We start from the raw sequence: 23,817 nt of genomic DNA, 5'->3' as shown, positions 1-23,817 counted from the left end.
AAAAACTAAAATATCTATAAGCAGGGTTGGGCAGTATTTCAATTACATGTATTTGAAATACGTATTTGAAATACAAATTAGTATTTTGTATTTGTATTTCAAATACTACCTCAAAAGTATTTTGTATTTGGTATTTCAAATACTGCACTCAGGTTATTTTGCCACCCGTCCCCAACTTCGCCTGGTCATTATTTTATTACGCAAATTCTTAAACCAATTCCAATTACGCTAAAATGTTGAATTACTAAACAAACGCACATAATACACATATTATAGTGGAATTATGCCTATACCTACTCGTACCTCGTATTACCTACGCTGAAACTAAAAGCAATCGCTGCTTTGTAAAGGAAATTACCAATTGTGTTCTGTTTTAGAAAAAAAACGCTTGTTGACAGAATTTCCCGTATGACGGATTTGTCCGCATTGACCGATCATTTTTGCCAACCCTTATTTTCAATGAACTACAACATTGAGAACGGGGTTTGATTATGATACATACTTACATACTTAGGTACCAAAGCAATACGAGGGGCGACTGAAAAAAATTAAAGAGAGTACATATTTTTTATTTTTTCCCATGCCTTTTTTTTCTCTTACCGTACCTTTGCTAAGTCATTTTTTTTTTAGTCATTTTTAGTCATTTATTCAATATTGCATTGTCATGTACATAATAAGGTGTTACAATTTAAGAGGCCAGTTCATGACACCCTGTAAGGGCACACAATAGACTACTTATACTACGCTACTTATACTTGTACTTATATTTACAGTTATATAGGATTTTACTAAATGTTCATGCTTAAAAAATTGTTACAGTTTATGTCAAAAATATCAATAGGTATATAATGTTAATTTAATCTAGTTTCTAAATAAATATACCTACTAAACTACATAATAATTACATTTCATCTTCCAAGAAGTCATTAAGATTATAATAGCATTTGTTGATTAAAAAGTCCTTCAACTGCTTATTGAATAGCGCGTCTGAAGTTTGCAATTTAAGGTCGTCGCTGATTTTATTGTAAATTTTGATTGCCATCATGTTTGGGCTTGATTTGTGTAGCTTTAGTACAGAACTTATGGGTGGCGCCAGGTTATTCTTAAATCTACTTTCGAAACGTCGAGGACGGTCGGCAATTTAGTAAGTTATCTTAGACTTGATAAATAATACATAAAAAAAACACTTTTTTTAATACTTTAGTATATTATTTGTAATTAGGGGTGAACTGAAAACCAGCGCTGTGACAGCTAGTCTGTAACACAGTAAATGCTGAGTCCATTCCTTTTGTCACACCATTGTTATAGATAGACTTAAGAAACTATGCTATGTAATTTGTTGCTGTTCTACTATCTACATGTTTATTGTTTGTTTTTCCTTGATCGTTTTTGTATTCTTGTATGTGTGTGGCAATAAACAATTTTTATTCTTATTCATATTAAAGTAGGTAAATGTTAATTATTAATCGTTAATAATCATTAGTAATGGCGGCACTATTTAAACTCCCAAAGAAGCGGGGAAAAAGTAGCATAGTTTCTTTTTTTCCTTTTTTTCTAGCTTAGGCCGCGAATATTTCATCCTCCCCTCGTAAGTAGACCGTTTTAATTCAGATTCGCCAAAAACATTACCCTCTTTCATCACTCGGTTAAAAACCGACCCCTTCTAGCATATCTACATCCCGGTAGATAATTCGCAAACATTCGGCCCAAACAGCAAACCCAATAAGGGTTGATTACAATCAGTGGGATTAGATATGGAGCGTGACTCGAATGTTGCATGGCTTATGACAGTGCTTGCAGTGTTAGCGCTTCGGACAATATCGGACAACGCGTAAAAACAAAACCGAATCTGGCTGCCCGATTCGAACTTTAAGACGCAACAGGAGCTGAGATTTAAATATTTTAGGTAAATATATCTACCCGTCTCGCTAACGGAAGCGGCTCCTAAAACTACTGCGATAAGGACAAGGCGAAAAATCCTGCGTAAAAATCTCAAAAATCGAGGTTTCGTACTCGACTGTTTCCTCCTTCAAAACTTAACCAATCGTAACCAAATTTGGAAATCTAAATGATTATGAAATTATCTGTGTCGGACCGTTTTGCTTTTCTGGCTAATTGATATCAGTTTTGAATACCACGCCTCTCATTGCGGCATAGTCAATTAGGCCATTTTGGCCATTTTTGAAGGGCTCTAGCGCCTTAAAAAACAAAAATATCAAAAAAAGCAAAACGGTCCGACACAGATATTGACAATATTAATCTGTGTTCGAAAAATCATTGCTCTAGCTTCAAAACCCACGGAGGAAACAGTCGAGTACGTTTGTATGGAGAAATGACCACTCCTGTTGGCTCTTAAGATACGTCTATTTAATAGATCCAGAAAAGATATGGATTAGATGGGTCAGTGTCAAAAGTGACGTTTTTGTTTGAAGACATCTATTAATTGACGTACCTATCTAAAGTTCGAATCGGGCCGATTGGCTATTTCAGGCCGAGATTTCAGGATGAGAAAATCGTTAACTAAATAACCCAAAACCGCACTAATCGATTTGTTATTTCTAGATTCTTCTTGATTCTAATGAAAGACTACTAAGTTAAATATTACGTAGAGACTGTGCGGAAAGAGATGAGTCGTGGAATGTATTGGGGCCCATACATTCCACGACTCTTCGCTTTCCGAACAGATTATAGCAATAAACAGTACTAGAGTACCTATACCTAGTACGTTATTTATACCAGAAGCAGTTCAGTAAATAGGGCGATGTGGTAGCATGGCCGCAGCGTTGTAAATGACTTGGGATACTGTTGAACTAAATCATAAACAGCGCGACGAGAACCTAGCATGCTCCTAAATATAAAACCTGGGGCCTATTGCATAATAAAATACAAGCAAATACTATTAGTGAATTTACATACAAAATCACTATTGTCTTGTACATGTTTTATTATGCAATAGGCTCCTGTTACCGATACAGTAGTGATACGGTCTCTAACCATGATAACTTTGCGCTTTTTACCGGTAAGACCGCCTGTTGTCTGTGTTAACTTTAATCAATTGTTCTTCGTTAACCTGTATATTTTTACTGAGGCTTACCAGTAAACCAGTGTTCTATCTATTTAACTTCCCATGACATATTCGAGTTGTATTACTTCTGAATGCATTTTGCATCCGTAAGTCGCGGGTTTAAACGCCGGCTCGTACCAATAAGTTTTTCGAAACTTATGTACGAAATATCATTTGATATTTACTAGTTGCTTTTCGGTGAATTAAAACATATTGAGGAAACTGGACTAATCCCAATAAGGCCTAGTTTCCCCTCTGGATTGGAAGGTCAGATGGCAGGTCGTAAAAACTAGTGCCCACGGTAACTCCTAGGATTAGTTGCCAAGCGGACCCCAGGCTCCCATGAGCCGTGGCAAAATGCCGGTACAACTTGAGAAAGATGATGATGACTTCTGAATGCATTTTGCAGTCCATTTCGACCGCGTTTTAGCGGCTTACTTAATTAAATTCCTTAGAGAAAGTTGCCGGTTATGCTAGCCTCTTTGAACGAAGGATATCATAAACTTCATAACTGGAAGGTTTATGACCGACGTGGCGAGCTTATAAACGCCAGCCGTCAGCTATTACTCGCTAATAAATACGTACACGGAGATTTTAAACGATGCTGAAATTAAACGGTTTCCAGCTTATGTTTTTACCGGCAGTTTGGGAAATGGAAAGATGAAAGTATATTTTATACTTGTTAATTTTCAGTTGTATTTTTTTTTTATCTATCTGCTGAATATGGATTTAGAATGGTGTACAATAACATATTTTAGTGCTTAGTGTAGCATCACTTACTTATTTCTCTATGGTAGCATGTAAAAATTGGAGTGTATAAAATAACATGTCAGATTAATTTATTAATATTACAATGACGAGACATTTATGATTTAAAATGATAGATAAGTACATTGTCATATTGTGTGTTAGCTCTTATTATACGCTTTTACTTAACTTCACTCCGTATATATATCTATTTACTTATTATAAGCTTACTTAACCTCGTGAGGAGTAAGAGTCACTCTTTTTCATCCTATTTAATAAACAATGATATAAATTGTATAGGATTGTGTTGAGGCGATAAATATAATGCATGGTTTAAATATGATAAACATAATCCTGCAACAAATACTTGTGATAAACTCACAAATAAATTCCATTACCAGTGTAAAACCCGGGACCTCCCGCTTAGTAGGCATGGTCACTACCAACAGTACCAACTGGGCTAGGACTGCTAGGAGTAAATTAAACTTCACTCTCTTGACTTTTAATAAGTGCTTATTATCTGCTAATAAACGTTATAACATTTTCTGCAGCCAGTACAAAATACATTCAATCAATTTACCGTTGATTATGTCTTTATAACTTGCCAAGATTGCTGAGATTGCCAACACTCAATAAAACAGGAAATATATCGATTGAGACATGTGTTAGTTAAGTAAGTATACAGTAAATAAATGCTCTGAGTTTATAAACTGAGAATTGGCAGTTTTTCAACTTCTCAGGTATTCTGTCCCCGCAATTGCCTTTTCTATTTCTCTGTCCTGCGCTATGCTTGCTCCAAACTTTTTACACACTTATAATAACATTTCTAGACTAGCTTAGCTTTCCAAGTTTATCAATAATAGTCCTTATACTGTAGGCAAAAAGTCGACATGTACACGCAATCGGAACATGGCAAAAAGTAATTTACTTGTTCCAAGAACTTGTGCTTCGAAGTGGGCGGGCCTTAGCGGGAACATGCCGCTAAAAAAACAATTATATTCGCCCCTGGTATTGCAAAAACAACACTATACCCTATGGTATACGATACATAACGACCGCAGCAGCTAATTGGTGTACCACTAGGTGTTACATTGGTTGTTATGTGCTATAGTTTATATATTGAGTGCAAGAATGGCGAAAGAACTAGCGGGTGCCTAAGGAGGTGTGTTTGCGAGTGCGTGATCAAGGCAATATGGAAAATATGTTAAAAACATGCCTTTTACGTTAGCTGATAATTAGCTTGACACGCAAAAACACCATGATTTATTATGCAAACAGTGTTACTGGGACAGGAAATGTACACTTAGGAACCTGTTAAAGAAATACTTTACAAGTTTTACAACATGTTAAGCGCGTAAGTATTGGAAAAATGGGCCCTTACTTTGAACCTTTTTATAAGCCCAATTGTAAGGTGATATATGGAAAAGCATTTCAAGGATAGAAGGATAAATAGTTCTAATAATTACCTATGTTGTAATTTCTTTTTGATCCTTAAGTCGAACATGCCCTTACAAAATAATGGCCAGGAGACTAGAATCTACTTTATAATAACCGGATCTGATTAAAAATTGTTCTAATGTTTAATCCGTGGAGCAAAATTTCCAGGAATTCTCCTAAACACTATTAAATTTCTCTGAACATAAATTGGGGTCGAATAGAAGTTCTGAAGGTATAATTGGCCTTCATTTAATCTGTGAACGCGACACCCTGTAGAAATATATAAGCAATAAAGACATACAAGTTTATATCAACAAATACATATATCACATTTATTGCTTATTAAATCCCAAACCCCATATTATTCTTGAAAACCATCACCATATAAGCACTTGTGGCCTTTAGTGTCATAACTTCGCCTTATGTACTTCACACATGGATAGGGCATGTAGCCTCGAATAGCATAGCTGTAATTACCCGTACGCCTGTTGGTATTCATGTACGTACGCGGGCGTATACATTGTATACAACTTCATGATGTGTGCATTCGAGTATACTTTAGATATAGTCTGGCAAACATAACTTGTCAGTGAAAAAACCAGGAAAATTATACTCATCCCTTTCTTTTGGGTGCTAGTACTAGCGTAAGACAGACAGTATGATTCTCTCTGTCTAAGTATGTTTGAAATGAGACAGCCTCGACCAAACTATTTATAGTAGTTAAGATTATGAAGTTTTGTTACATTATTAGATGTAAGTGTGAAGCTGCGTGTAGTGTGGGATCATATTTGAAGCCCTGCTAGAACGATTTACGGTTTAGATCTTTGTATTTTTTGGGACCGATCCGCTTTGGGTTGGGTTTGATTCATACTGAACGAGACACCCTGTATACAAAATAATAAAAAGCGGCCAAGTGCGAGTCGGACTCGCCCATGAAGGGTTCCGTATTTAGGGGATTTATGACGTATTAAAAAAAAACTACTTACTAGATCTCGTTCAAACCAATTTTCGGTGGAAGTTTGCATGGTAATGTACATCATATATTTTTTTTAGTTTTATCATTCTCTTATTTTAGAAGTTACAAGGGGGGAAAACACACTTTACCACTTTGGAAGTGTCTCTCGCGCAAACTATTCAGTTTAGATAAAGATGATATTAGAAACCTCTATATGATTTTTGAAGACCTATCCATAGATACCCCACGCGTATGGGTATGATGAAAAAAATAATTTTGAGTTTCAGTTGTAAGTATGGGGAACCCCCAAAATTTATTGTTTTTTTTTTTCTATTTTTGTGTGAAAATCTTAATGCGGTTCACAGAATACATCTACTTACCAAGTTTCAACAGTATAGTTCTTATAGTTTCGGAGAAAAGTGGCTGTGACATACGGACGGACAGACGGACAGACAGACAGACAGACAGACATGACGAATATATAAGGGTTCCGTTTTTTTCCATTTGGCTACGGAACCCTAAAAAGGTGACCAGCCGCAGATTTCCGATTAAAAAAATACTAGTACAAACAAAGTACCTATGCACGCAAAAAATCTTGAAATCGGAAATCTGTTACTGGACATCCTGTACCTATGTTATTAGTCAGACATAGCAACAGCATTGCCAATGAAACTAGATCAGTCTAAATCCACCTTTATGTGGTAGAATGTGCTTCGAGGTGGGTCAAATATGTGCGGTAAATAACGCCAAAGTAAATTCTATCAATTAGGTAGTTCGCTGCTTCGCTCTGACTTCGTGTTTTTACGTCGTGTAATTAACATCTTTCCAATTAACAGTGATTAAGAATAATTAGAATTACCTTTTGTTGTTTTGTACAATAAAAGTCGTCGTCTTCAGCTTGAGAAATTCTATAGCATTATGTTTACTTAGTTTGTAATGTTGAAGAGACGTACGACGTTTGCGAATACTTTTGCAATTGCAAAGTACTACAACATCGTTCGCATTTTTCAATTTAAATGTCTAAGTGCGTGTATATGTTCCAACTGACAATTTTATTTGCAACTCTTGTTTACTTCCGTTTTTCGTATTTGTACAGTCTCGATAATTAATCGATGAAAGACAAGTGAGATGAGATTAAGTAGGTACTCGTACCTACCAAAAATTGGGCGAAAATAACCCACAGTTTTTAAATCATAACGAAGATTATAGGGTTTTGTTCCGGTACATTACTATTGGCAGTGTAGTGTTTGGAATGACATTAAATATTAATATCAAAATTGGAATCGAACGAAGAAATGACAATATATATATATATTTTTAATATATATTTATTTAATTCTACGTAATTTATAGTGTAAATGTCAGTGTAAACCGCAAAATATACCTTTGAGAGCTAAAAAATTCTTCGGCAATACCTAAACTTAATATTCCCCACATCTAATACGTAGTGTCTTGTATAAACATGTAAATTTCTTGCGTCTGAAACATCTGCAATTTGCAAAACCGTACCGATTTTGAATATCGGATTGCAGCTTATTATAAAAAAGCGGCCAAGTGCGAGTCGGACTCGCCCATGAAGGGTTCCGTATTTAGGCGATTTATAACGTATAAAAAAAAACTACTTACTAGATCTCGTTCAAACCAATTTTCGGTGGAAGTTTACATGGTAATGTACATCATATATTTTTTTTAGTTTTATCATTCTCTTATTTTAGAAGTTACAGGGGGGGGGGGGGACACACATTTTACCACTTTGGAAGTGTCTCTCGCGCAAACTATCCAGTTTAGAAAAAAATGATATTAAAAACCTCAATATCATTTTTGAAGACCTATCCATAGATACCCCACACGTATGGGTTTGATGAAAAAAAAATTTTTGAGTTTCAGTTCGAAGTATGGGGAACCCCAAAAATGTATTGTTTGTTTTCTATTTTTGTGTGAAAATCTTAATGCGGTTCACAGAATACATCTACTTACCAAGTTTCAACAGTATAGTTCTTATAGTTTCGGAGAAAAGTGGCTGTGACATACGGACGGACAGACAGACGGACAGACGGACAGACAGACAGACAGACATGACGAATCTATAAGGGTTCCGTTTTTTGCCATTTGGCTACGGAACCCTAAAAAGCGGCCAAGTGCGAGTCGGACTCGCCCATGAAGGGTTCCGTATTTAGGCGATTTATGACGTATAAAAAAAACTACTTACTAGATCTCGTTCAAACCAATTTTCGGTGGAAGTTTACATGGTAATGTACATCATATATTTTTTTTAGTTTTATCATTCTCTTATTTTAGAAGTTAGAGGGGGGGGGGGGACACATTTTACCACTTTGGAAGTGTCTCTCGCGCAAACTATTCAGTTTAGAAAAAAATGATATTAGAAACCTTAATATCATTTTTGAAGACCTATCCATAGATACCCCACACGTATGGGTTTGATGAAAAAAAAAATTTTGAGTTTCAGTATGGGGAACCCCAAAAATTTATTGTTTTTTTTCTATTTTTGTGTGAAAATCTTAATGCGGTTTACAGAATACATCTACTTACCAAGTTTCAACAGTATAGTTCTTATAGTTTCGGAGAAAAGTGGCTGTGACATACGGACGGACATACAGACGGACAGACGGACAGACAGACAGACAGACATGACGAATCTATAAGGGTTCCGTTTTTTGCCATTTGGCTACGGAACCCTAAAAACCGGCCAAGTGCGCGTCTGAATTGCGCACGAAAGTTTTAGTACCATAACCATCACATTATTTTTTAATATAAATAATAAGTGTCTCGTTTTCAGCTTAGACAAAAATTATGACATTTTGGTGATGGCGTCTCGTGAATACTTTTTTTTGATTTATGCTCTTTAATGTGGATTAAAGTGTAATATTGATAACTTATTACGCAGTAAATTCACGTGAAAGTGTGCTGATAATGAATAATTATTCTTGATTAACCGTACACTGTATAAATAAACGTCAAATAACTTATTGCTCTTACTAACTTGGCACTGGCTAAATTCTCCCAATGGACACAACTCATATTATTTTGAAACACTTATGGGAGTCCAGGCAGGAGGAGCAGTGCAAACAGCGGTATAATCAGTCAAATAATGAACATTTATTGAAATGCATCGTCGTCTTATATACTATTCCTAAACCTACGAAAAACAGAAAGATAGGTATCTTAGAACTGCAGAATATAATCTACCCTTTGACGTAAATCGTGCCTCTCACGAGTGCGATGGCATATCTTCTATCCCGCTCACAATCGCCGGTTGCATGAAGTGGGTAGTAGAAAATGCAGCAATTCAGAACTACCGCAGAGAATGTTGCTTTCGAGAGTAGCACGCCCTGTCTTCCATCTCGCTCCAACCGTTGCGTAAATACGTGCGCGCCGCCCGCGCGCGCCTCAGTTGCGTCCGGCCGTCGATGCGAACGCATGTCCCATAGCACTCCCTCTCAAGCGAAGCGAATACGTTTCGTGACTCTGCCCGATCTTGTTACGTACGTCTGTGTGTCTGGGCTAGTTGCAGGAGGCTGGCTGACGCTTGTGACGTCTTCATTGTAGATGTAGGCTGGCTTCAGACGCTCAATGGTAACGACAGTAGTTCGTTGTGGCATTTGTATCTTGAAATACTTGTCGTAGCGTTTGAGAACTTCGAACGGGCCGTCATATGGTGGTGTGAGCGGGGGTCGCACGGTGTCATTGCGCACGAATACGTGGGTGCACGATGCAAGGTCCTTATGCACGAAAGGTCTTAGTTGCGTGGCGTGCGTCCGGGTTACTGGTACAAGTGATGACATAATCTCTGACAAACGTCGTACAAACTCTGCATCTTCAATTGTCGACTTTGTAGGTACGAAGAAATCAGCTGGCATGCGTAGTGGGGATCCATACGTCATCAATGCAGGACTCAGGTTATTATCGCTGCGTAGTGCGGCTCGTAATCCAAATAAAACTGTAGGCAACTCTTCGGACCATCTTGAACTTTCGCCCCTTGCCATAAGAGCGGCTTTCAAGGTGCGGTGGAGCCTCTCCACTTGAGAATTCGCCTGAGGGTGGTAGGCAGTGGTACGTATTCTTGTGGTTCCAAGTTTCTTCAGGAGAGCGTTGAAAAGGTTTGACTCGAAGGAACGACCTTGATCTGTCGTTATGCGTAGCGGACATCCAAATCTCGTAATCCAATGCTCGTACAAGACTTTAGCGACAACTTCAGCTGTTATGTCGCGTACTGGTATTGCCTCGGGCCACTTCGTGCAGCGGTCGATCATTGTGACGCAATATCGATAATCATTTGATATTCTTAGGGGTCCCACGATATCGATATGCAGATGCTCGAAACGTTGAGATCGCGGGAACTCGCCGATAGGTGGAATCACGTGACGATGTATTTTGGCTCGTTGACATCCAATGCACGCTCGGGTCCAAAGTGCGACGTCTCTGTTCATTGCTGGCCAAAAGAACTTAGACGCCATAAGTTTCCTGGTTGCGCGTACACCTGAGTGACTTATATCGTGTTGCGCTTTGTAGGCAGCATAACGATAAGCGATAGGTAAGTACGGTCGTGGTGTCCCAGTTGAGTGCTCGCACGTGATTGGTCTATTGATGGCTGGTAACGTGACTTCAGTGAACTTCAGATTTTCTTGAGTTTTCAATTTTATTAATTCTTCATCGGTGCGCTGGTCGGTGGCTAACTTGTCGAAATCGATGACGGATGGACATTGTATTTCTTCGATTCGTGATAAGGCGTCAGCGATATTGTTTTTGTCGCCTGGAATATACTGGATGCTCGAACAAAATTGGCTAATGAAGTGCAGTTGGCGCTCGCGTCTTGGAGTGTCGCTGTTGCTCGGTGCTCGCGTAAGTGCATGCGTAAGTGGTCTGTGGTCCGTGTAGACGATGACGTCATTGCCTTCTATAAGTCGTCTGAAGTGCTTTACAGCTGTGTAAATCGCTAGGAGTTCGCGATCCTACACACTGTAGCGGCGTTGCGTCGGACTCAGGGCCTTCGAGAAAAATGCCAGAGGTTTCCAAACATTATGAACCTTTTGTTGGACTAGTCCTCCCACGCTGTGGTCTGATGCGTCACTCATGATACATAGAGGAGCGCCGTGAACGGGATACGATAGCGTAGTAGCTTCCAATATGCTTTGGCGGCATTTCTTGAAAGCTTCATCTGATTCGGGGTTCCATTCGATCGGAGTCTTGTCATTTTTCTTAGAGTTGTGCAGATACTTGTTGAGTTGAGACTGGAGTTCGGCTTGATGTGGTAGGCAGTCACGGTAAAAATTTAACATGCCCAGAAATCTTCTCAGCTCGCAGACTGTCTTCGGCTTTGGGTAATTCGATATTGCTTCGATGCGCTCTTGAGTGGGACTGATGCCGTCGGGTGATACTTCATAGCCGAGGAAGTTGATTTTTCTTCGTCCGAACTCGCATTTATCGACATTGAGAGTTACGCCGTATCTATCTAGGCGTTCTAGGACCTGTCGCAGCAGTGTTTTGTGCTCTTCTTCATTTTCAGAGGACAGCAGAAGATCATCGACGTAACAGAAACAGCCATCTATGCCTCGCAGGACGTCGTGCATGAATCTTTGGAATGTTTGGCTTGAATTGCGGAGCCCGAACGTCATTGAGTTAAATTGAAATAACCCAAACGGTGTGATTATTGAAGTTTTCTGCGCGTCTTCTTTATTCATGGGTATCCAAAAATACGCCATCTTCAGGTCTAATTTCGAAAAAATCTTCTTATTGTGCAGCTGGTACGTAAAATCTTGAATTCGAGGTAGCGGATAACGATCGGGTTGCGTTACGGCATTCAGACGCCTATAATCGCCGCATACACGTAAAGTGCCATCCTTTTTCTTAACGACGTGGAGCGGACTTGCCCAGGGGCTGTTTGAGGGTTGACAGATGCCCATTTCCATCAAGCGTTCGAATTCGGCCTTCGCCGCGGCATATTTGTCGGGCGGCAGTGGGCGTGGCTTGGCGAAGAGTGGAGGGCCTGTAGTCTCGATGAAATGCTGTACGTTGTGCTTGGCCGGCGTTTTCAAAGACATCGGTCGCAGTACATTAGGATACTGTTTGAGAATCTCGTAGTAGACTTGATTGCTGCTGATCAAATAGACGGTTTGTTGAGTGCTTGAGACTTCTAACGCGTTGACTTGCAGTTCAGTGGTTTTATCGATGAGCTTCTTTTGATCTAGGTCAGGTAGCAGCTTGTAGTGCCGAAGGAAATCAGCTCCGAGGATTGAAGTCTTGATGGCAGCCACGATGAACGTCCAACGGTAGTCGCGCCGTAGCCCCAAGTTGAGAGTGATTGTTTTTTCCCCATAGGTTTTTATCGGCGTGTCGTTTGCGGCGTAAAGCTTGTAGGTGCTTGATATCTGGTTCTTCCTATGATGCGACGATAGTACAGATATTTCGGCTCCAGTGTCAACGAGGTTAACGTTCTCGAGAGTTGCGATCGATGACACATAGGCGGTTGCTGACTGAAGGTACACCGACGCCCGCCATAGTCGGTGTAGGCATTAGTTTTCCGGTAAGTTAGTTTTCTTGCTGCACGGCGATTCACATCTTCGTGCCTTGTCTCCGAATCTGAAGTGGTATCTGCAGAGCCACCCAGGATCACCCGGCTTGCGTGAAGTGCGTGTAGTTCCATGCGCTGACATAGATCTCGAACGGGAACGGCTGCGAGAGCGAAAGGGACGGCGATAGCGTTGCCGGCCGCCGGACCGAAAGGCTGCTATTTCGAGTGTCAGATTGTCGAGCTTCTGGGACAACTTCTCGAAAAATGTGTTTTCGCTGCTCTGCGGGGTTTGAAAATCTGTGGCTCGTATGACTGCAGCAACGGTGACTGGCTCGGTGTGCTCTAACATCTTGTCGGCCATGGCGGCGAAAATGTCTAGTGATGACTCGTTGTTGACAGAAAAGACTGTGCGTACTTGTACTGGGAGTTGGTTCATCCACATGACCTTCAAACCGTCGTCTGGTACCATATTCTTGTCTAGTTCTCGCATTCGCCTTAAAAGCTGTGTCGGCTTCTGTTCCCCTAGCTCGAGACCGCTGATGAGCTTCTGGAATTGCCTGGACGCAGACTCTTCGTAAACAGAAAGGAGACGAGTTTTCAGCGCGTTGTACTTGCCAGTGGATGGCGGCTTGAGAATGATGTCGCTAACTTGTTGAATATCAGCTGCTTGCATAGTAATTTTTTCGATTAATATGAAATATGTCAATACCTACTTTAGACCATGGTCTCTTTGGTACTTCGTGTGGAATGAGTTTTTCTTTTGTGTTGTTTTTTCTATATGTTAAACACGCTTGGCAATTAGATATAAAGTTTTTTAGTTGATTGTTTATTTCGGGCCAAAACAATAACTCTCGCGCTCTTAACATACACTTCTCAAGGCCAAAATGTGCATAATGTATCTTTTGAAGCATGTCCCCACGTAAATTTTTTGGTATGATTATTCGACACCCTTTCCATAGTAATCCATTTCCTTCGGTTAAATCCTCTCTGTATTGCCAGTATGGTTTCACAACGTCTTCCACGTCTTTTTTTTCTTCCGGCCATCCTTCTCTAATATACTTTCTTAACAGTTGCATCTCATTATCAATATCTGTTTCTTTTTGTAGTATTAAATAGTGAGTATCGGTTAACTCATTGTATGCACACACGGTGTGGACCGCCTCTGTAAGTTCGTCTTGCAGGTCATGATGATCGCTGGAAGCGGCCGCTAGCGGCTCGTAGGCGCGCGACAGCGCGTCCGCGATATGCAACTGCTTGCCTGGTTTGTAAACCAGCCTAAACGAATACGGTTGGAGCCTTAACAGCATGCGCTGTAACCTCGGTGGGGCATCCACAATCGGTTTCTTTATTATACTCAAGAGGGGCTTATGGTCAGTTTCAATTGTTATATCTGAGCGCCCATAAATATAACCATAAAACTTTTCACATGCATGTACGCATGCATATAACTCTTTCTCTATTTGTGCGTATCTCTGTTCAGTCTTTGTAAGCGCTTTTGAAGCATAACACACCGGCAGACTATCTTGTAAAAGTACACATCCTAGGCCACTCTTACTAGCATCAACGGAAAGTGTTATGGGTTTAGTCATACTGTAATATTGCAACACTGGTTTTTCGGATAAACACTTTTTAATGACATTCCATGTTTTTTCATGTTTCTCATTCCAATGCCACTCTATATCTTTCCGTAACAATTCTCTGAGGGGTTCGGTTTTATCAGAAAGATTAGGTATGAAATTACCCACGTACGTAGTTAGTCCTAACAAACGTTCGACGTCTTTACTGTTCTGTGGCTTAGGCATATTAATAATAGCCGAGATATGACTATCATCTGGGTATAGACCTTTCCGCGTAATTTTATGTCCTAAATATTTAATTTCCTCGAGACCAAACTTACATTTAGTTAAGTTTAATTTCAAATTTATTTTACGACATCTCTCTAATACCTGTCTCAACCTCTCATCGTGCTCCGATTTAGTTTTGGCGAAGACTAAAATGTCATCTACATACATACAGACTCCTTCGATATCGTCAAAATTCTCATATATTTTGCGATGAAAAACCTCACACGCAGACGATATTCCGTAGGGCATACGTAGAAATTTAAATCTCCCAAACGGTGTATTAAAAGTGCATAGTTCACTATTTTCTAGTTTTACTTGCCAAAAACCATTAGTAGCATCTAGTGTGCTAAAATACTGAGCCCCTGACAAATTCGATACTATTTCATCTAACGTGGGCAACCTAAAGTGTTCCCGTTTTATAGCTTGATTTAATTCTTTTGGGTCTAAACATATCCTCAGATCTCCATTTGGTTTTTTTACAATAGTCATGCTGTTGACCCAATCAGTAGGGCCCTCAACCTTTGCTATGATACCTTGTCGCTCCATCTCTTCTAACTTTGCCTTTAATTTTTCTCGCAATGGTATGGGTACCTTTCTTGGAGCGTGTACCACAGGCTTACATTCGCGATTCACTCTTATTTTATAACTACCAGGCAAACAACCTATACCCTGAAATACATCTTTATATTCCGTAACAAAAGCCGGAGAATTTAATTGCTCCGTTTCACTCACCGCAAATACTCTTTTAACCAAATTTAATAGCTTGCAATCATATTTACCTAATACAGGAGAGGACGGCACATCAACCACTTTAAATTCCAAAAAATATACGTTATCTTTATATACTACTTTCAAAAAACATTTGCCTAGAACATCCAAGTTCTTTCCGGAGTAACCGTGCAGTCGCGACGTGGTAACCATTAAATTTTCTTTGCTTAAACCGACTTGAGATAAGTAGCGTAATGGCAAAACATTAACTTCGGCTCCCGTATCAAGTTTAAACTTTAAGTTATGACTATTAACATTTAAAACAATCGTCCATTCATCTATCTCATTATTAAGACAATATATTACCTGGTGGTCCGACTCCTCGATTTGATACACACCACACATACGCGAAAAGTGACCCATACGCGAACACCGTAAACAACGTTTTCCATACGCAGGGCACGCATAGTTTCCATGCGTTGTACCACATTTGTTACAACAACGACTGTTATTATACGCGTTGTACGTCACTCCACGATCGCCAGTGCCGCTCCCGCCAACGCCAGCCGCCGCTCGCGCCGACGCGGTCGAGTCCTGGGCGCGCCAACCGCCCGCGCCGCGCCTGCTCCAAGCTCCCGCTCCGCGCCCGGCGCCGCGGCCGCCTCGCGACCCCGCGAACCGTGCTCGGCCACGACCGTAACCTCCTCGTTGTGATATGTGCCATATATTATTATCTTGCAATGAATCGTCACCCGTCGTTATGTTATGTACCGATTTCTCTCTTGACTCTTCAACTATTTTTTCTGAATACACCTTGGATACTATAGCCGCTCGACAAATCTCCATAGCTTGTTCTAAAGTCAAGTCGGCTTCACGTAATAATCTCTCCCGAATAGCTTTGCTCGCAATGCCACATATCAATCTATCCTTAATTAAGGAGTCACACAAAGTTCCAAATTCACATGAAGTTGACAATTTCTTTAAATCAAACACATATTGTTCTATTGTTTCACTTTCCGCCTGACTTCGCGTAAAAAATCGATGTCTCTCGGCCGTTAAGTTTTTCTTTTTATCGAAATATTTTTTAAACTCGTCCAAAACTTGATCTACCGTCGTACACTTCACATTTAGTTGTTCATACAATTCTCTGCACTGTTCACCCACTATATGAAGCAATATATTTATTTGTATGACCGGTGTCTTTTTAGAAAGTTCACACGCATCGAAATATATTTTAAATCCTTTACTCCATTTATGCCAACTGTCACTCAAACTGCCCGTAGTAATGTTTAATAAACTTTGATCGTAAGTAAACGGCAACGGAGGCGTAAGCACTGTTTCCATTTTTGTATATAAACAACTAAGTTCCACTAATTAAATACTTTTTATACTATATTCTCATTAATTGAACCATTTAAATAATTTCCGGCTGCGCCATGTCAGGGTAGGCGTCAATGATACTCGAGTTGGACTTCAACACTGTTTATTCATAATCTAGGGTGGGTGCACAATTCATAACTACCGACACCGAGTGCATATCGAAATTTCTGGTCATCGCTTGTCTTCAAAGGTTCGACGATAGCTTCAAACTGCGCAAACCATAAACGTGGATGTTCGCGCCAAAACGGTAGTAATTTGGACTGGATGGAGATTCCGGCTAGATCGTAGCTTGATGACGGCAGCTGTGGCGCATTCGATGCTGTATTTGGTTCTTGCGGCTTATCTTTGTGTTTTTTTCGCTGATCTTGAGCTCCATCTTCTGTGTCAGACATCTTCTAAACGTCGCGGGGTCACCAGATATGGGAGTCCAGGCAGGAGGAGCAGTGCAAACAGCGGTATAATCAGTCAAATAATGAACATTTATTGAAATGCATCGTCGTCTTATATACTATTCCTAAACCTACGAAAAACAGAAAGATAGGTATCTTAGAACTGCAGAATATAATCTACCCTTTGACGTAAATCGCGCCTCTCACGAGTGCGATGGCATATCTTCTATCCCGCTCACAATCGCCGGTTGCATGAAGTGGGTAGTAGAAAATGCAGCAATTCAGAACTACCGCAGAGAATGTTGCTTTCGAGAGTAGCACGCCCTGTCTTCCATCTCGCTCCAACCGTTGCGTAAATACGTGCGCGCCGCCTGCGCGCGCCTCAGTTGCGTCCGGCCGTCGATGCGAACGCATGTCCCATACACTGAACTGAACTGAATTATTTTCTTATATTTCTTAATATTTATATTCTGCTCTTTTTACAGATGGTATTTTTCAACTGATTCTTGTGAAATTTTGTGAGCAGGTTATGATTATATGTTTTTTTTGTCGATTTAGTTTTTTGATCGCGAGATCTACCTAAATTTCAGTTGCTAGTACCTATCTACTAATTATATGAATATGATTTGTATGTAATCACCTAAAGTTTGATTGGGTATACTTTTTCTGTTCTAGAGAAAAAGCGAATACAAATGTGGAGCATTAAAAACTCTGAAAAGTCATGTTTGTACGGGTAGTTTTTTATCAACCTATAACCATTAAAACTACCTATACAGCCCGATGACAAACAGACAGCGGAGGCTTAGTAGGTAGGTATAGTATAGGCTTTATAACCACACAACGGGGGTTTTGGTGCGGGAATGATTTCGTGTATTTATCACTTTGTTTTTTGTAAATAAATAATTACCAAACTATGAATTAAAAATAGTAAGCTCCAAATGTGCTTAGAAATGTTAAAATAGTATCGGTGTAAAACATTCCCGCACCAAAAACCCCGATGTATGTTTATAACAGGGTTCCGTGTTGTCACCCCTCGGATACGGAACCCTAAAAACAGACACCTAGTCTGGAGGTGGTTTGCATTATTCAGCAGTGACACTTGGGCGAAGAGCGGGGGTGTCTGGCTTTGTTTACCGCAGAACTTATTTACCTTATATTGTACGGCAGAAGCAGGACATTGCAGTATACCCTAGGTACCAAAAATATAACTTGTCCGACTAAAATATTAAAATATTAATATGTTTAAAATGTTAAACTGCCAACCAATGAGGTGGTGAAGATGAAAGACGCGTAGAGCGATGGTGGAAAGAATCGGCAGAGATTATGGGCCCATTTAGACGATGCGAGAACTCGCTTGCGAGTTTCATTACCTTGCGGGATATGATCGGTCGGTTGAATTGGACGTAACCAACAGTCCGCAATGTAACTAAAATCGCATTCGAGTTCGGACGCCGTCTAAATTAGCCCTAATAGTATTAATACAATTCCTCGGATCACTCCCCGTCATGCAATAGAAAATGCAGAGCGAGGCCACATCTCTACGAAGCATCAAGGAATCAAGCCGATCTGAAACATGCTTAAAGTAGATAAAGCTATAACACTATAGACTGATATTTAACCATTATACCACCTATATACAGGATGCTTCCTGTAACAGGAGCAATCAAACTAAAGGCTGTACTCCTCAAACTGACCAACATTTGTTCAGCAACTTTTAAAAATTATGAATCCTTTTAGACTTCCTCTTTTTCATACAAAATATTATTGACATCAGTGTGTTTGACGTTGCTTGTCAAACACACTGATGTTGTCGTGTTGCGTTGGTTTAATCATAACAAAATTTGCAATACATTGCGTCTTAGAATAAACTTAAAAGTGTAATAAAAATCAAAACATGAGTTATTTTCAAAAGTTGCTGAACAAATGTTCGTCAGTTTGAGGAGTACAGCCTACTGTTTAATTTATTGCTCCTGTTATAGGAAGCACCCTGTATAACCATATACCATAACCACCTACGGATAAACCAGCTGGAATATCGCCCATAGCGTGAAAAAGATTGAAAAGAAAGGTGACGAGTTCATGTATCCCTCTTTTATCCTATTTCTAAAGAATCCCTTTCCAAACACGTAAGCCATTTCTCTAGAGCGTCGTGTGAAAAGTAGAACAAATACTTATCCCGCAATTCTCTTTAAATGTAGCAAGTTTAAACCGTTAGCATCAAACTAGGTATAAAATGTAAACCTTATGTTATACGAATAAGGTTGAAAGCTATATCTTTGACGTCAACCCTGTGGTTTTTAGTTTATAGGACCATCCTCCTGTGATTGTCAGCCATCATTGTATTTGCGGAAGCGACCCCTGGCGGATGAATAATCAAAACTCATAAACACTCTACGTCTGACCCCCGGGTATGCAGAATGGCAAAATACCGAGAATATTTTTTTTCTTTGTCTTGTCTGTTTCTACACTTTGAATTCTAATTTTTGAATTGAAAGTCGATGATTAGGGCACGGACTGACGTAAAAAAGGATTTTGAGATATATAACGTACCTACTTATTGTTAATTAAATTAGTTCACATCAAATCTTCTTTCGCTTGCCTTTATCCCATTAAGAGCCCATCAACGTGCACACTAGCGCCACTGCTAAATAATCGTGATTATTTAAATTCAACGAAAGATATTTAAAAAATGGGGGCCGCTACATACTGTATCCTGTATTAAAGTACCTTTTGAATACATCAAACTAGTTTCTATGTTGCTGGATTTGTCAATCTATGAACTCAAAACAAAAACGGCCGTTTTAACTTTGGACGCATAGATTGACGAATCCAGCAACATAGAAACTAGTTTGATGTGTTCAAAGGGTACTTTAATAGGTACAAGATACAGTACGTAGCGGCCCCCTTTTTTAAATATATTTCGTTAAATTTAAATAATCACGATTATTTAGCAGTGGCGCTAGTGTGCACGTTGATGGGCTCTTAATTTAGGGTCGGCGCAGTATGTCTTTTCCTTCCATACCTCTCTCTCGCCCGTCATCTCATCATTCACTCGCGTTCGTTTCATAACATCTCTCACACAGTCCATCCACCTTTTCCTCGGTTGTGTAATGTGTATGGAGTCTCGATGAGTAGGTATTAGTTCCCTACTACAGTCAGCGATAAAAGCTTGTAGGTACCAAAATTTTGCCTACGTAACTATTTCTTTACACCAACCAAAACATCCACGTAGTACAAGCACCATTTCAAACCTGACATTTCCATTTTCCCGAAGAAAACCCCGTCAATCTTACAAAATGGCTGCTTGTCGCCAAATTAAACCGCGTGTGTTTTATCGTACTTTGATCTCGGCTCGCAGGAGTGTTTGTCGACGCTGTTTGTCTCCCTGAAAGGACTCTGAATGGAACTCTTTCAATGGGAGATTTATATCGGAGCCGGCGCTGGTACCGCAATTTGTGGATAGTAGATATGTGATAAAAGGGGGATGGATCGGTTTCTGGTCAAATGAGCAATGTTTCGTTTACGAAGCGTATGTTTTTAATGGAAACTCTGGATAAACTACTCATTAGTGAAATGCTAGCTTCGTTTTTCAAAGACTTATCGGTAGGTACCCCTTACCCTTACCCTGAATAAATACAAGTACCTACTTATCAAAGTGATATTGTAAAGAAATCGCAATATAAATACTTAATATCGGTCAAGCGAGATGCGGTCTTTAAAATTGGAACGTGATAAAAAATGTTATGGTACATAGGTAACCCTTAATACGCGATTTCGCTCACACATAGATGCGTATCCTGATTGTAATAACAGGTTATGAATTTGATGTGGATTTTTTAGGGATAATGATCTTTCAGTGTACAAATTGACATTTTCTCAACCTCAAAAACCTCAGTAAAAAATAGCAGTAAATGTACAAATATTTTCGATAAGACGTACTGGCAATATTCCTGTTATTTCGATTTCCTCGCATTATCTCAATCCCCATATCTTGGCTTAATATATTCCTCTTTCATAGTATAATCCTATAATCTAACGAGCCATTGACGGTCGGTCATTATGAAGATGGACGGAATGAAGTCCATCAATCTGTGTATGCTGGTGTGTCGAGTTACAAGACAAATTGATCATTCCTAATCACATTACGGATTTGAATAAATATAATACTGTACAAACGCACGAAGTCTGGGAATTTCGACGTGATAACGTCTTATAAATCGATGAACACCGGTAGCATGCACGAAAAAGTGTCACGTTGTGGATGGATCTCCATGGTAACGTTGTGGACAGATCTCCATGGTAACGTATAAAAGTATGCAATTTTTCATCAGTTTTCTTATGACGTTATCACGCAAAATTATCGTCGGTAAACCGACTTTACAGCTATGTTTTAAGTAGGCTATGTTATACAAAATAGGATGCCAACACCGAGCGAAGTGGAGAAAATGTCAGAAAGTTAACCCTGGGCTCCGATGCATCAGATGAGGATGCAACAGGGATAAACTAATCCCCTTATTCATAAAACATTACCTACGGGCCTGATTTAATTAAATTATGTTTTTGTATTTGTAACATAGGTCAAAATGACAGATCAGGGCAAACTATTATTAGGTAATTGAGGTTTGTACTTTGTATAGCGCGTTTAAAGATGATAAAGAAAACGCGAAATATAGTTTTAATTTTTTCTTCTAATGCAATGCACGACGAGTGTACCAGAATTATTTAGATATATTTATTACCCGACACTAATAGTTGCTATCGACAATACAAAACATTATTATTATATTTTACTATTTATTGAAGAAAAACAATTCAACAATCAATTGAATTAATATACATATAAGGCAATCGCAAAATCATTTAATTACTACTACTGGCCGTGCAAAGTGAAATAAAGTAGTGTTATTTGATTTATGACATCACTAATAACAAATACGGCTTCCTATAGGTCCCCCGCGTCGCATATCATTTTAATCCGGGAAGTGCTGCCATAAAAAATGTCGTAAGGGAATACTTACAATTAATAAAACGGGAGGAAAAATCTGTAAAACGAATGATTTCTTTGCTTTTACTGAAGAAAATGAAGGTAAACTATGAATACTGTGATTCTCTTGATGAATAAGGGCTCATTTAGACGGCGCGCGAACTCGTATACGATTTTAGTTACATTGCGGACCATTGAGGTTACATGAATTCACCGATCGATCAAACGACGCAATGTAATCAAACTCGCATGCGAGTTCTCGCCCCGTCTAAATGAGCCCTAAGGTTATGAAGATGCACTGATTGTGAGAACAAGAAATTACTTTCTTAAGTTAGCATTTACTTGCTCTACCATTACAAATTAGGTATTTTGTCAAAAAATGTCTGGGTAACGTCAGTTTCAAGGTGATTGGCAGCCTGGCTATCGACAGCCACATAAGCTTATACGAGCTAAGTAGGTATATTCTTATTTCACCAAGCTTAATTAGCTACGGCAAAGTAACCTACAGCCGCTAGATAGCAGGCAAGCCACTAATTCCGCGCGCAAAATTCCTACTCAGACACAATGAGTTGCATCCCTATAATTTATCCGTCTAGGGCACCCCTAGCGCAGCTTCCGACGGCGAGCGGAAGCGACAGCCGCCATTTTGGTTCGCACGCGCCCGGAAGTGACGCACGCGCACGTCACTTCCGCCGCGCAAGCGTTCGGATTTTCAATTTTAGAAAATTGGGGTTCGCGCGTCAAAATATTGCCGTTTTAAGATAGTTGCGCTTAATTGTGTCATTGTGGGAACTTGGACGCTGGTGTAGAAAGGGGAATATAATCGATTAAATTTATGACCACATTTAGAACGCTCAACTTCAAACTCGGGTAATCCATTTGTCAGATTATGCGATTTTGGTATTAAGAAAAGGTACATAATAGGTAGTCTGTACGGAAAAAGAAGAGTCGTGGAATGTATTGGGCCCCATACATTCCACGACTCTTCTCTTTCCGCACCTACAGACTCTAGAGTCTGCAAATATTTTTAAATATCTAGATATTTGCGGAGATGGTCGAATGGATTTACCCGATTTTGAAGTTAAGCGACACAAATACAGATATAGTAACTATGCTCCATTTGACACAACTCTCGTAGTGTATTGATAAGAAACCTAACCTTGAATATTTTTTGTTTCAGGACATCTGGGGTATTTTCCAGGTTGATGTGACATATTTAGGTAGGATTAGCGTTGGGAAAACTAAGCTTGATTTATTTTTACGATTTAAATATGGCGCCAATAAAAATAGGTTTAGTACCTAGGGGCTGTTCATAATTTACTATATATATATATATATACTAAAATCATCCAAAAATCATGCTACGAATGACTCCGTTTCCTCCTACGTCATGCTACCATCATCCGATGTCCAGACCCCCCCCCCCCCCAATTTGAAATGACGTAATTTATGAATAGCCCCCTAGGTGTACGCAGGTCGGATTTAATTTTTATTAATAATTTTATTTTCCACTTCGGGTCATTGCGCCACAGCAGTAAGTAAGTAAGCATTTTATTTATTTAGTAATTTTCTGTAATAAAATACTTAATTAAATTTTGAGTTTACAATAAACCAAAATATAAAATATTTAAAATTTAAACAGATGACGTTCATAAATAAATGTCTTTTTTGTTGTGACGACTAGCAATTCTTAATAAAGAAAAAAAAAGTTGTTTAATAATGGATTCGAAAACTAAAGGTGCCCACTGATTAACAGTCTGCCGGACGATACCGGCCTGTC

The 23,817-nt window shown here is 39.3% G+C and overlaps 1 long non-coding RNA gene across 1 annotated transcript in view; it reads left to right on the top strand.

Annotated features, from left to right (window-relative positions):
- Nucleotides 1–8,263: 8,263 nt before the first annotated feature.
- LOC134657018 (uncharacterized) overlaps nucleotides 8,264–23,817 on the top strand; it is a 324,919-nt gene continuing 309,365 nt past the window's right edge. The window contains exon 1 of the long non-coding RNA XR_010097573.1: nucleotides 8,264–8,669. This is a non-coding gene — a long non-coding RNA (uncharacterized LOC134657018). The remainder of the gene's footprint in view (nucleotides 8,670–23,817) is intronic.

The sequence above is a fragment of the Cydia amplana genome, chromosome 19, assembly GCF_948474715.1.
Source record: "Cydia amplana chromosome 19, ilCydAmpl1.1, whole genome shotgun sequence".
Taxonomy (NCBI): domain Eukaryota; kingdom Metazoa; phylum Arthropoda; class Insecta; order Lepidoptera; family Tortricidae; genus Cydia; species Cydia amplana.
The sequence above is the reverse complement of the archived record's forward strand: the minus strand, read 5'-3'. Positions and strand labels throughout refer to the sequence as shown.